Genomic DNA, 15,935 nt, shown 5'->3' on the forward strand with positions numbered 1-15,935 from the left:
TGCGGGTGTTCACCGCTGCTGTTCATACGGCTCAGACGCACAATTCCAATTATTACATGGAAAAGCACCGAGGAGGAACCCCCCCCCCCCCCACCGCCACCAACCCTCTGGCAGCCCCCTCCCGCTAGACTAGATGAGAATGTCGCCATGGCAACCGCTCAGCAACGCACACGTGCCCTCCCTCTCTCTCTCTGTGTCTCTCTCTCTGTCTCAGGTTCTGTGTTCCCAGGTAGATAAATTGCCCTCTGCTCCTTCCCCCTTCTGCCACCCCTTGTCCACCCCCCCGACCCCACATTGTTTACCCTGCCATCCTCCACTTCCTCTTCCTCTACCCCCTCGCCTTTCTCCTCCTCCTCTACCACCTCCTCCTTCCTCCACTCCTCCTTCATGCTCCTCTACACCCCTCCTTCCAACTCTCCTCCTATATCCCCTCCTCCTCCTCTACCACCCCACCCTCCCTCCCATCTCTCCTACTTTACCCCACACCCATGATCCTGCCCCTCCTTCTCTACCTCCTCCTCCCACCCCTCTTCAATATCAACAAAACAATATGTACCCATATAAAACAAACACAGTCTTTTTCAATCAAAGATGAGACAGAGAGCATGCTTTTTAATGGCTTCGTATACCCGCAGGCACATTTCAAGGATTAAGGGTGAAAATATGTTTTGATTTCAATGGATGGCTAGCACTGCTGTTGACCTACAGGTATAGAGCAGGAGGTTGTACTGTAGCGTTTAGGAACGCTGCGTGCTGCTTCTTGTGCTTCCCAGGGAGATTTCTTATGACTTCTCTGTACTTGTGGCACTGTAGGGTGTCTCCATAATCTGCTTTTAATTGCATTTCATATCCCCATGTCTCTGTGTTTATAGTTTAATCAAATGTTTGATGTAAATCTCTAATAACGTGATATCAGTGCCCATGGGGAGAGACCCACTGTCCTCCTGGAGACTGCTGCTCTCTCTGTTGGGAGAGGAGGGCCCTGTACCCCTCGGCCTGGGCCTGGGCCTGGTCTTGTTACACCCACAGCCATCACAATTAGTGAAGACTAACCCCCTCTCTCCTCCCTCTCCTCCCCCCTCTAGCTCTCAGTCTTCCTGCTAATGTTTGGGTAATTATATGTCTAATGTCTCTTTCTCTCTTCACTCCTTTAGGTGGTGAGCATCCTTTTAAGAGCAACACACTGCCAGCGTGTGTGTGTGTGTGTGCTGATCTGTGTGTGAAGCAGAAGCACTACGACTTCACACCTTCCTGTTGGCTGGACTCCTAAAGGAGAACCCCCAGAAGCGGGCCCCTCTCTGGGCTAGGGGAACACACCTCCAGCCTAGCTGAGGACGGACAAGGACAAGGACACTCCCAAGAGCAATGTGACGGCTGGACTCATCCAGCACCTGACAGGCTGTTATGGATCTGAGCACCAGCACACAGTGAACTCACACGTGTCCAGGTATGAAACCGAGCCCTCAACTCATTCTACGGCCGAGCAACGTTTGCTTATGTCACCTGTACTTCCTACTGGAGTATTAGATACTTGTGGTAAACAAAAAAAGTAATGTTTGTGTATGTGTGAGAAACGGAGACACTCTTCCTGGTCCCTGTCCTTGACACCTTACTGGGTGGTAGTGTCACATTCGTTATCACACGTTGCCTCCTGTACAGCACTGCACTTCTGCTTTTCTGCTCAGAATTTGTAATACAATCCATTTGGAATAGAGAGAGAGACACCGATGGAGAGGGAGAGAGACAGAGCGAGAGAGGAAGAGAGTATCTTGCCTTAAGTGTGTGCATTGACTTGCACAGTTAAGATGTGCTGGCATTTTCCTACATGCATCTGCCTGAACGGACCACCTCACAAATGGAGTGAAGTAGAAGGGAGGGACTGAAGTAGGAATGGAATCACTCTGCAGAGGAAGGGTTTACAAGCCCTAACACACACACACACACACTCACTATTGTACTGTGCATGGATTGGATCAAAACTGTGTTTTCCAGTCTGCCTCTCTCTCCCTTGAGCAGAAAAGGACTCTTACTTCTGTGGAGGTCAGTAAGGCTGAACCTGTTCACTGCTCTGCCTCTGCATCTATCTCTCTCTCTGTGTCTCTGCCTCTCTCTGTCTCTGCCTCTGTGTGTGCCTCTGCCTCGGTCTCTACAGACTCTAAATGTGGGCTGCAGACTACCAGGCCTGACAAGGCCTATATTGAGCTGCGGATTAATCCTTCTGTTGATTATCTAGCCCTCATGCTCAGTGCTTAGTATACGTTTTACACAACTGATCTCATGATCGAAACACATTAGTTCACAGCCCCCACACTAGTGACTTTTCCCTTCATTTAATAGATTCCTCAACAAGTCAACAGTTGTTTTGTTGGTTTGGAGGCTAAGAGGGAGAGGTTGAGAGAGATGGATGTAGAGCGGGGAGAGACAGAGGAGTGAGGGCAAGAGAGAGGAAGAGGGGAGAGGGAGAGAGAAATGAAGTGAGAGAGACTGAACAGGACTGGAGAGGGAGGGAGGGAGAAGAGGTTTTGTGTGAGGATATCTTATCTAGGGTTGTGTTTGTGGAGAGACAGGTGCTGACCACACTTCCCCTCGCACAGGAAGACTGGCCGACTGGCTACGCTACAGAGGAAATAGTCTTCATTACCAGCAGATGGAGGACAGCATGAGCTCACACTGCACACACACACACCAACATACATTCACACACGCATGTGCATGCTTGTGACCACATGCAAGCACACACTGACATACCACACCAGCCCACAACACTTTTATGTCTTGCTCTATCTCTCTGTCTCTCTCACGCTCACTCACATGCACACATATACACACACCCATATACACAGACACACACACTCACACACTTATGGAATCAACAACACAGCTAATGTTTGTACTGTCTACTACTGAGTTCAGGTTTTCTACATGTCTGAGGGATAGAATGCAAAGGACATCAGGCACACAGTAACTTCCAACGCTGTGAGGGATGGGTAGAGTGCATGCTTTCCTTCTACAGGAACTTTAAGATTTTTTCATACCTAGGACGCTGTCTTTACCTGAGGCTTGTTTCGCTTCACATCAACTGATTGGGTCATATCTTCCCCTTTTGACTATCTTGTGGGTTACTTTTATATCCCACAGGCAAGATTCCCCACAGACAATCACACAGGTAGACAGATTCGTATGAGTCAGTCTAAGAAGGAGCAGAGATGTGTCAGGTCAAGCATGTATCTCCAGCTGAGATCCTTCTAGACTAGTTCCTCTGTGTGACTGTGTGTGTTGGTGCAGGCATGCATGCATGTCACTGCATGCAGACATAGGTATTGCGCATGCAAGTCGCTTGTGTGTTTGTTCAGTGGGGGTGGGGGTGGGGGGGGGGGGTTCAGCGCCACTCTGTCCTGCTCCCGTCTCCCAGGCGCTGTCAGAGCTGGTGAGAGGACGGGCTTCCCTGCACTCCGTCTTTAGCTTATTTTGTTGTAGCCTGAGGAGTGGATGTGCTACTTCCTGTTTCCAAGGGGCCACTGAGTTCACAAAGAAGCCCATCAGCACAATGGTTAAGACTCCTTAACGGTCACTCTCTTCATCATGTGTGTGTGTGAACGCCCTGCTGAGAGGAAGACAATATGGCTCAAGGCAGAGGCCTTGCTGAATGACCCATATTCCTGTAGACAACAGGCTTACACAATCCTAATCAGCAATGTGCCGCTTATGACATGATCCACTGGGGTTTTTCCCCCTGTGAAAGAGGATTGGAAAAATGTGTGATGTTAACGTAATCACTGTTCTCCAGCTCTGTATGTGCACTGTGGCTTGTATTGCCTGTGTAGGCATTCCTTTTTTTATACCCTGTTTGATATAAGTTGCTTTACGTTTTGCTTCTTTCTGGTTTGGGGTCAGCTGCTGTTTAGCTGTTGCATGATCAGCTTTGCCTCTTGCTCCATGGCAACTGACTAAGTCTCTGTTCCTGGGTGATGTCAGAGCCTGGGGATAGTCAGAGGAGAGTGGAAGTCTGGTTGGTTGGTGTGACTGACCAGAGAAGAGGTGACCCTCCACATGTCTGGCCTCTGGGAGGAAGGTTGTGATCTCCTCGCCACCTCATCTCTCCTTCTCCTGGTATCTCCTCAAGACCCTAACCCTCCTCATCTCTCCTTCTCCTGGTATCTCCTCAAAATGATTACCCAGAATCATGTGGCTGTGTTCTCCGACAACTGAGCTTATCATTTGTTCCCATGTCCTCCTTGTCCTTGTCCTCCTCTTCTTCTGTCCTTTCCTCCTACAAAATGAGAGGATTTAGGTTGATGGATTGCTTGCATCCTGCGTGGAAGAGAGACAATCTGTTTGTATTCTCCCTGGGAGCCAAAGGCACTGTTCTGTCAGAGGGAGAGAGTTAGTGAAGAAGAGGAGAAGAAAAGAGAGAAGGAGAAAGAGAGAGAGAAAAAAAGAGAAATGCCATTCTGAGCCCCGTTATCATTTACGACCCAGGTAAAAAAAAAGCATTAGTCACTATAGTACAGAAACCTGTCTCACCCCCTCTATCTAGGGTAGAGTAACCTGTCTCACCCCCTTTGAGACCTTCTCAAATAGAAAGTCTATCCTGGAGGAACAAAACCAACCGAGCTCTGATGATATCAGAAACATCTATGTAGTATCTATAGGTATTTATAAGTATGCATAGATAGGCTAGATATTCTACCGCCCATATTGCCTGCCCTTCTTTCTTCACTGGTGTGTCTTTCTTTCTTTCTTTTTCACTCTTACTCTCTTTCATCTCTCTCTTTCTCTTCCTCTTTCTTTTTCTCTGTCTCTCTCTATCCTTCTCTTTATCTGTGTCTATCTCTTTTTATCTTCTTTCCTTCTCTCCCTGACTCGCAAACATGAGACTTGCAAACCCCCCCCCCCCCCCCCCCCCCCCCCCCCCCATGGAACCGTGCTCTACCCTGGGTGAGAGCTAGGGGTCATGGTCGAGCCTGGTAAACATGACGGTCTGCATGTCAAGTTTCAGCAGGGGCGCTAACTAAAGTGGGTTCGTATGTGAGAAAGAAAGAGGCTGTGTAAATCTGATGGTATCAGGACAGATTTAGAGCTTGGTTGAGATATTAACAGTGGCTCCGTGACAACCAGAGTGGCGCGCACTGTATACATATACACAGAAACACACACAAACATGCACACTTCTCTACCACTCTATCTCTATAGAACTCCCACAAACTCTCCCTCTCACTGTCTCTCCCCCTCTCTCCGTCTCTCCCGCTCTTTCCCTCTCTCACTGGCTCTACCACTCTCTCCCTCTCTCTCCCCTTTCTTACTCTACATCTCTCCCTCTCTTATTCCTGAACATACACACAGACACCCCCACACACACAACCTCTTAACCACAGATGAACAAACTGGCAGACTTTGGGAAAGCACAGACGTGCATTTTACTGCTTTGAAACCACAGATTGAAGTAAATATTTTTTCAATTTAATTATGGACTTGGCCTCCATACATCACAAGAATGTGAAAGGCTTTTCCAAATGCTTGGAACATGTGAGATGTGGCATTTCACATGCCCGCCCGTTCATGCTCACTAACACGTTGTCTATTCCCAAATGTGATAATATTGTTGTGGCTGGCGTATCTTTTTAAGAGGATTAATGCTGGCATAATCACCTATTTATGTAATTTTAAACTCTTACAACAGCTAAAACCTCAACACTGAGCCATAACTGTTGAGCAAAGGTTTGGGACCGTGGCATGTCATGCTCGGCAGAATGTTTTGATATTTACAGTTCCTATGAAGACACATTTCAAATGATACTTCGCTATTAGTCTCATTCAAAGCAAAAGTTAGATTGATTGATGCTGAATTGTGTGCGAACAGGGCCTTCTCTCTCTGTAAGACTCTCTCTCTATATATCTTTTGACGAGTCGGGCTGCTGGCGCAGGATGCCTGCATGTCCTGTAAACCTTAACGCCCCCCTCACTTCCGGTCCATCTCTCTGTGGTCGCCCAGTGAAGTTCTGTGTTCAAAAAACAACTCCTTTTCATAAAATATGTGCTGAAGCGTTTGTATTCAAACGGGTGGTTCAGGATTACACATTGTGGTTTAGTGTTGGTGGTTAGCATTGAGCTAGCAGCGTCCCTCTACCTTCCCACTGATGGGCCGTGCATGATGTCCCTCATCTGGGAGATCTTACATTTGTTCCAATTCAGCCTGACGCTGGCTGACGCAGCAGAGCTGGGCACAGCCAGGCCCCAAGGTCATTACTAGCGCCCCCAGAATCCCCCCTCCCTGGGAAGCAAGGCAGGTTGATTAATGGCTCTGTGCGGAGCGCGGAAGGAACCTAGATTGGCGACAGACCTGGGTTGTAGAGGTGAAGTTGATGGAAGTCATGCAGGAGAAGGAGGGAAAGAGAGAGGTGGAGGCGCTCCTTGTGGTAGCTTTACGTGGAAGGGAGTTTCATGAATAGGGCGACTAGAAGAACGGTCAGAAACATGCAGTCAAGCTCCTTCGTCTTCTATTTGACAAACTGCCAATAGTGCTTGTAGGACAGCAAAAAAAAAATCAAAATCCCACAAATGTTTCTCCCAAAGCATTACAACAGTAACCGCTTCAGACGCCAAAGTATTTCTCATCTTCTTTAACAAACCACATTAGAGAAAATCAAGTTATGGATCAAGCAAAATACAAATAGAATTAGAGTTGGCTTTGAGGTTTTCTCTGGACAGATATTCAAATTGGAAGACTCTCTCCTCTGTCAGAGGGGAGAAGCTGAAATTTACTTATACATTATAGCTGGCAGCAATAAAATGGTTGCAGTTGTATGAGATCTAGTGTGTCTGTATTAATGTTGAGCATGTGTGTAATGATAACTAACAAACCAAAAGTTCAGAAATTCAAAGATGACAGCAACAACTGAATATGTTTTGTAGTTTAATTTGATGGAATAACAATGTATGATTAAATTCAGTTCAATGATTGAATGACCCAGGCAAAATACTGGTGAGAAAGTGCCTGGACAGCAGAAAGAGCACCTGGACAGGCGAGGAGGAGACGGGGTTGGAGTGTAAAAGTAGAAACATGAGTAACAAGTAGAACATGTTGTATTTGACCTCTGACTGGTACTAGGTGTGTGCTGTCATTAGCAGATGGGGATTGGTTGTGTGATTGATGTGATTAGCATCAGGCGTGTAGTAATTAGGTGACTGAAGGTGGGGTGTGGACTTCTCTTGAGCCTTGAGATATCTAACTAATTTCATTAAAATATATTATTATATGGCAACGACAGTACGAGCGTTCTGATTGGCTAATGGGTAGTCATGCCCATTGACCCCCGTATTGACCTCCTAGCCGGTCTGATACTAACTACTTACTAACCGAGAGTGAGGTCATGCCGGGAAATATCAAACTGAGATACGTTGAAGCCTCAGTTTGAAATTTCCCGGCATGACCTCACTCTCGGGTAAGTAGTTATTATTAATCACTATGGTGAGGAAATATAAAAAAAAATATTATTAAAAAACCTGCGTTCTAACTAAAAACACAATACTTCATATAGGTGGTAAATTATGGTTTGTGAGTTTTTCTTCTTCTCCCAAAGCAGAATTTTCTGGACTAAAAGCAGGACCCTGAGGTAAAAGAAATTCAGCGGTCATTTGGAATTACGACAAATAAATGAAGAAATAAAACATTTTATTCCAAACTAGGTGCTTTCACAATGGCAGTTACTGACTTGGCTGTAGTCGTGGGTGAAAATTTATGTAGGCCAGCGCCTATTTTCATTATTGCCAGGTCGGACCTATCTATAACTTGAATATTACCCAAAAGATGTATATATTTTCCTAGTTTTGTGATCGATTGTGATACGGCAGAGATTAGCGTTTGTATTTTTGGGCTTCTGACCAAACCGTTACATCTGTTAACTGTTGGGGAGTAACGAATATGTAGCTAGCGGTGTTATGTGGGCCTATTCAGAATACAAATGATGGGTAACTGTATTCTGTTACAGTTACAATTTAAATACCATAATTTTCGGACTATAAGCCGCGCCCTTTGTCCAATTTTTCGACCCTGCGGCTTATATAACGGTGCGGCTAATCCATGAATTTTTACAGCTAACGGTTAACGGCTAACGGTTAATAAATACATCTCTTTACCGACAATCCCCTCTGTGCACGAACCCTTACATATGGTAAGTAAACATTAAAACACCTGCGGCTTATAGTCCAGTGCGGCTTATATATGTACACATCATTCAATTTAGCTGCTGCGGTTTATATAACGGTGCGCCTTATAGTCCAAAGATTACGGTATTTAGAATACAGTTACATTGTTGAAATCAATGGATTACATATCAATACTTATCTGTTTCACGAGTTTATTCACTCTCTAAATAAATTAAGGCAACTCTATGCATTTCCCAGAACTTCTATCTGGTGGTTTCTACACTGTACAAACACAACTATCGCTTCCATGGCCTCTCATTCTTTCCTTCTGCAATGCTATTGGTTAAGCCAATGCATGGCCATCACATGCACGGGGGATGCAAACTCACGTACTATGGTTGGCCATAGCATGCCTCTCATCCACTCTCAAGTAGTTCTTAAAGATCCTGTAAAGTGGAATAGAAAATGAGTTTTAAGTTCATTACACCACAGAGGAAAAAATGTAATCGCAATTAATCGCATAAATGTCATAGTTAACTCACGATTAATCGCATTTAATCGCAAATTTTTATCAATTCTAAATGTCCCTTGATTTATTTTTGTCCCATTCTTTTTTTTCATTTTTAATGCTCTTATCAACGATCAAAGTGGATCGTATTGCTTGGTGCAAATGATTTTTTTTATTGAAAACACCTGTCTTTGAAGAATGGCTGGAAAATACGCATCAGCTGTGTGCTTGGCCATCAAGTGGTATTTCAGACTGGACGTGCTGCGATGATAGCTCAGTTCACAACGACAAAACACACAGATCCCTTTGGTCTTGTCAATGGAACCATTTGCCAACTTTTTTAAAGTAAACTTTCCATTCAGAATCTTATTGGCATCCATTTCGGCGTCTCGGGCTTGCCATCCACTCAAAAGGTAACGTTAGCTTACTACTCCTTACTTAGCCGGTTCGCAAGCCCAAACAAGTGTGTGGGGTGTGCCTGTTGTTTTGTTTCCGGTCTAGCTAGATCCGGTGAGTTATTGGAGTTTTTGTAACGTCAGTAGTTGTTGCAACAGCATGTGATAAAAACTACAAAGTTTGCTAGGCTAAAAAGAACGTTAATATTGCAATAAAAAAATGTACTCAGTTAAAATGGGTTTGCGTTAATGCTGTTAATAATGCGTTTAACTGACCGAACTAGTGGTTTACCACCCATCCAAATTCGAATGAAAAAAAAAACACTGACAAGTAGTTTAAATTATGCTTTGAAATAGTGAGAAAAATCAGCAGTCTTCTCTGCTTGAGACTGGGGGAGCGTGTCACTCTGAGCTGAAGCTCCACCCCCTCAAATGTATTGAATTTAGTAACAACAGCAACACTAGCTAAATCAATTGCAGATATCAGAACAGCCATACCTGCAGTCTCTGAGTGTTTTATGTGTTAATTACTTTGTCTTTGCTGTACACCAGCTGAGTAACAGAATGCAACCATCTGTGATCTGACGTAGATCGGTCGCTGTGACGTAGATCGGTCGGGGTTTGGCTCCGCCTATACAAAACCTGAGCTGAAAACGGAAGAGAAACTGTTCAACGGTCTGACTCCACATTTCAGTGCGACAAAGTTTTCGCGCTTTGTACATGCTTTCAGGAACACATTTCACACGTATATAACGTACTGAGAAGCAAATCATGGAATGTGCTTTACAGGTTCTTTAAGAGACACTTACGAGGGTTCTCCTTACTAGCATGTTTGGGAAACGCACGTAAAAAATAAAGTTGGTCCGTTATTTTGCTCGTAGAGTAGGCCTACCTTCCTAACAACTAATCCATTGTTATATGGAAACGCAGTTTAGTAAGCAGGATTTGATGGCCGCATTCCTACACTTATAAAATGCAATTCAATGTGGAAGTAATCCAAGTATTCAGAATACGTTACTCAGATTGAGTAACGTAACGGAAATGTTACAAAATAAATGTTTGGGCATGTATTCTGTATTCTGTAACAAAATAAGTTTTGAAAGTATCCTTCCCAACTCTGGCCGTAGACACTCAGGCCCTCATGTAGGGGAGACCGGGGTTGGTTGGCACACTTTTCACTGACTGCCATATTTCTCTGGCATCATTTATGATAGAATATTCTAACCAGCAGCAAATGAAACGTTATGGTCTAAGCCATAATTAAATATGTTTACAAGTACACAAATATTTGTTTTAAATGTGGTGATTTGAGATTTAAATCATGTTGTGCATTTGTGCCAACCAGCCCCATCACGGGGTTGGTTGGCACACAATATGGGGTTGGTTGGCACAATGTTAAAATGCTATAGTTACACAAAATGAAGCAAGCAATAGAAACAATTTGAACATTTAAGAAAATAGTGTAACCAATTAATCATTCTATAACATGTTTTATGCAATTTATTAGAAGGAATGTATGTATTAAACCTAAACCTATGCTTAATCCTCAGAATCAGGCAAAAAGACTGAAGAACGGAATGTTGACAACAACATTCTTATTAGACAACATTTAAAAGGGATAATAACCCCAACAGTAGCCTAACAGTAGCCCTCTTAGTAGCCCCTCTCCCCCATCAAACTTATAATACATGTTTTAGCACTTTTTGATTAAATTCCTATATCTTCAAAATCACTGTGCCAACCAACCCCGCTCAAATTTAACCCAATTTTGTGATTAAATTATGTTGGCTATCTACCATCACTCATCACAAACTTTCAAATTTTAAATGAAAATGTAGCTGATTCCTATGTCTATTAACTACATGTAACATGTTTTAAATATCTTTAGCTGACACAGTTTTATAATAAATTCAGTCCACAGACCACTTTTTTACTTTTGATACTATAAAAGTGAAATGTTACCCTCACCAAAACAGTTTGTGATTTTCAGATGTTTTAACATAGTAGATGAGTGCAGGTCGAGAAAACAAACATTTTGATGTTACAATTTTGTTTCTGTGACCTTCAAAACGACCCAAAAATGCTGTGTGCCAACCAACCCCTGTAGCCAACCAACCCCGGTCTCCCCTACGTATATTTGCAAACGTAGCGTTATCAGCGCCATGGCCAACCCGCAAAAGCGCACGCTGTGATACTTCAGTTTACGTCGGATTTACCAAACCTGCAGTTCATTGGGTAATCAGCAACTTTCTCCGCCCACCATACCATAAATTGCGAGCATTTAAACGCGCAATTGAATGGGCCTCCTTCTCTCTTTCTATCATGGATCAGCCACCAAAGTCAAAACAGCGAAAACAAAGATTTAGTGATAACGGGATATGCTTGTTCATGAGGTAACAGCTAATTTAAATATTATACAAGGCCGGAATTCTACACCGACACAAAGAAATGCCACCTGGACCACAATTACAAATTCCAGTAAGTGTAATATTGCATGGCTGCTTAATTTGCAACGCGTAATGATTTTGTGTTCACTCAACTGAAAAAGTGTAATCCTTGTGGCAAAATTCCTTGCAGCTCGTCTCCTTGGCCTAATGTCCTCGTCTTGCTTGGATTACTGCTACCATTTCACCAGGAGGCATTTGCGAGGAAACCCTCATCCTGGTTTACACCTGCTTTTAAGAGGCTCAGAATTTTCACCGCAAAATAGAGGCTCACTTTCACGGGCGGTTTTTGTACATACCGCGGAATATATAAGTAGGCGCACTTTAAGGATTCCCTCCCATCTCTTTAAGGGAAACTCGCACTTTCCCCTTGACCCTCCCGTGAATGCATGTGCATGACACAGAAAAGCGCAATTTGCCATTTTTAGTTCCCGCGACAGGCAGTCTGCGCTTTTACCTCAGTGCGGCATGTTTGTACATACCTCGCCATGCTTTTACGAGCACGTTGCGAAACAAATACGCCTGAAGTGGGCACAAAAGCGTTAGTACATGAGGCCCTCAGAGTGATCACACGGGACACAGTGTATATTCACATGGTACCTCTCCCCATACAACAATGCTAAGATAAAGGTATCTTAGCATTAGATAAATAAGGTAGATAAAGGTAGGCTGTCTTCCTGAGGGCGTACCATGCTGATTGCCCTACATTCCGGAGCATTCCCTACATTCCGGAGCTCAGTGGCTTGGTGTGATGAACCTTCTCAGGGTGCCTTTATTCCTCACTGAGAACCTGTGCTGGATGTGCTCCACAACAACCATGTTGGCGCTACTCTCCAGGTTACCATGGGAACAAATCGTGAAGAATTATAGTCCTCGTTTACAAAAAATCCATTAGCTTCTCCAGTTTCACACTCTGGTTTCTTAAAGCTAAATCTGGAAACAGGCTACAAATGGTCATCGTAAACGTTCTAGTTTTTTTAATTAAAACATGTATTTTAGGTTACACCGACTCGATTCATTATCTCTAAATTATAGCCTGCCAAATGATTCTACTAGATTGAATCAATCCTTGTAAAGTGATGATGCAATCAGAGTTTTTTTTTGGCAGGAACAGACAACAAACTTTGGAATGTATAACGCGATCACATCCTTTCAGTAGGTTAGAGAAGAGGGAAGTCGCTGGCAGATGGACCCATCATCTTCACTCTGCACTGAACTGTGGGAATGTAGTCCACCGTCCTTTAAATAGAAAGTCTGCCTGCCCTGGTCCACTTCTCTGCTCCCTACAGGCAGGCAAAGAGACCAGATGATACGCCATTTTTTTTTTATTACAAAAGACACACTCCTGACCGCGGCCAACATCTATCATGAGGCCTGTCTCACACACAGGTCTGTAGGGCTGGTGAGGGTCCCTGGTGGCTAGCGAGAGAATGAAGGATGCTGGATCTCCCCTTACGACAAGGACTCTGTGTGCCTTTGCATTCCTTTCAGCCCAGAGGACATGCCTGCCTTGCCCTGCTCCCAACAACCCTGTCCAGCTGATGTTTCCAGAGAGACAGAAACATTGACATAGCCCCGAGAAAAGAATGTTCCAAAATTCTACAGGACCAATAGTGCTCTGTCTTAGAGGGGAGATAAACTAGCAGGGAGCATTGTGTTCTCTTACCTAACTGCCTGGCTGTCTATTTTATCTTTTAATTGTAGCTAGCTTGTTCTTTTCTGAAAGCAGGGCTGTGCTGGCTAATTAGGCAGTCACACATAAAACAACTGCAGAGACAGGACTCTGATTATGTCCCTGTGGGGTCTAACACCCCTGTCAGGAAGAAAGCAAGCTGCACACTACAAGCGAGACTCTACAAAATCAGTGCAGAAGCAAAGACTGTTAGACAAAAGGATCTTTTCACCACGTTGTTTCTTCTGTACAGTGAACTGCGGGTTTCAGTAAAGACCAGGTCAAAACATCAACACTGCGTCTGCCATGTTGACATATAAAATGCTGTGTCTGAGCCAGTCTGAAATGTCTTTGTAGTGGTGTCCACTGTTGTGTTTGTGAGAGAGGAGAGGATGAGATCAGGATGAGAGGTTGAGGTGGGCTGTTCTCAGATGGAAGCAGGTATTTAGAGGAGGTAGATGTGTAATCAGCAGGGCCTGAACTGTGACTCACACAACGCCACACTTAACAGGTGTGTGTGTACATGCATGCATGCCATAAGGCTGTGTGTAACTCTGAAGTAGCCTTCTTATAAATAAATTACTTTATACACAGTTTATTTTTCACTATACAGCCTAAAACATTATTGCATTGTTTATTGTGATTCTGGTATTTTATGCAAACTCTGACACCTCTCAGTAACATTGTCACAGTGGACTGGATGCCAGAAAGCCGATTGAAATAATGAACAATAAGCACTATTGTATAGACAATACATCTTATTATGTAATTTCTTAGTTAACACTCAGTTACTGTACATCATTAATACATTCATATACAATTAAGATTATGATGAGCGTATTATGATATTAGCGTATATGTCAACAAAGCCATTAACATATTATACAATATAAAGTAGTACATTTGTTTATTCAATTTTGAGCATGTTAATGCCACAGTCTCAGTCATGGTTCCCCTTTTATTTAGCTCCCCAATTATTTAGTTGATATTGTAGACTGGTCTGTTTACAGTGGACTGAAACTTGGCCTCAGGGAGAATTCCTTATCTCCTCAACAAAACAACAGTTTTGTCTCTCAGGAAACCTAACTCCTGTCAGTACAGAGGATGTTGCCATGCTGGCTGTGACTGGGTGGCCAGCCTTATCCAGGGAGCAGCAGGACAGCACACAGGCCTCTGTGTCTGCCTGACTAACCCAGCACATACCAGCCCACCAGCCGGGACAATGTCCTTACCCAGGGTCATATGCAGTGCCTTTCAGTGGAGAATAAGGACACCTTGAAGTAGCCTAAATATCCTGTGACCCATTTCCGCTGATGGTAGTCGGTGACGGACTGCTGGGTACTTCATCGAGATGGAACCATAAACTGATGACGGTAAACACATTGTGAAACTGATTGATTTATTTGCCCACAGAAACATGCTGGAGCGACAAATAGCATCAGTCTAATTAGAGAGGGGATGTGGGTGGCTGGTTTGGGCTGGAGGAGATGAGAGGAAGGACTGAGAGAGCAGCAGAGGGAGATGCGTCCTGGTTGGTCCCTAGGAGGAAGAGACACGTTGGCTGATTACCCATGAGCCTTTGCGTATGTTGCGTGCTCGATGCTCACGGACATGGATATAGAAATCTACATTGCGAGGACGTCTTTGACTCAACTTGGATATCTGAGTTCTGACATCATAGATGTCTTGGTGTTCCCCTTGTCTAAAGGTCTGTGAGGTGGAATCCCTTTTAGGAGAGAAGGGAGGGTGGGAGCTGACATCACCATGCTGTTATGACGGTGGGGGAAAAACCCTGCAAGAGGCTTGGAGAGCTGCTGGAAGTCCTCATGACTGGCTAGGAGAGCTGGAGGAGGGAGGCTGAGGAGAGGGAGTTCAGTGCTGGGGGGGGTTGAAGGGCTGCTATGCTGTCAGACAATTGGCTCTGCAAAACAAGAATCCACCTCCACAGACAAAGATGGAGGTTTGTGTGTGGCATGGGGTGAATGGTTGAGGGGTAAGACCCTTATGGAATAAAAATATATTGCAATATATGGGAAAATATCACGTGATATATTAGGCAATATATTTCCATATATGGGATTTTATATTTTACAATACAAATGCAACATATTGAACATGAATATATAATATATGTGTTTATATATCCCGAAATGTATGCCTTTTTTTTTATAAATACCACCATAATGTATTCCGATTTATATGGGAAAATGTATTGGTAATATATGTAAAGATATAGTGTCACAGGTATGTTTAATACATGGTAGAATATATTTTAAATATATGTACAAAATATATTGGTAGATTCCGGAATCCTTCTTTAAAATGGCAAAATGTTGTAAAATTGACATAATAGATAGTTACACTGGGATCACCCAGAAGACTATAAACCGTTCTGTCAACAACAACAAAAATTGCCTATGGCTGGATTTGAATTAAGCATCCATGCAATTAGCCTGGCTGCCAGCCCAATTTAGCCCCGCCCACAAAAAGATTTGGTCGGGAAGTTGGGTCTGGGATCGCTCGGTTGGGGAAAAAGTATGAGCAGGAGCTGGGCGGACCAACCAAATTGTCAGGGCGGGCTTTATACGATGAACAGATTATCAACTGATTGGTTGGTTGTAGGTATATCCAATTGAGCGAAGAGGCATTTTTTTTACGAGTTCGGTTGAATCACGCCCCATACTCACAGCCCAATGGAGCGGTTTCAGACTGGCTGACTAGAATTATGAGTATGACAACATCAGGCTACCATGCAATATAACAGTTTTTAT

General features: G+C 43.8%; 1 protein-coding gene across 5 annotated transcripts in view; it reads left to right on the plus strand.

Annotated features, from left to right (window-relative positions):
- ptprea (protein tyrosine phosphatase receptor type Ea) overlaps nt 1-15,935 on the plus strand; it is a 49,232-nt gene that overhangs the window by 18,723 nt on the left and 14,574 nt on the right. For all 5 annotated transcript variants that reach the window (XM_047031956.1, XM_047031959.1, XM_047031957.1 and 2 more), the window contains one exon: nt 1,155-1,447. The gene's annotated coding sequence lies outside the window, so the exon portion shown is untranslated. The remainder of the gene's footprint in view (nt 1-1,154; nt 1,448-15,935) is intronic.

Source organism: Hypomesus transpacificus, chromosome 13, assembly GCF_021917145.1.
Source record: "Hypomesus transpacificus isolate Combined female chromosome 13, fHypTra1, whole genome shotgun sequence".
Classification (NCBI taxonomy): Eukaryota; Metazoa; Chordata; class Actinopteri; order Osmeriformes; family Osmeridae; genus Hypomesus; species Hypomesus transpacificus.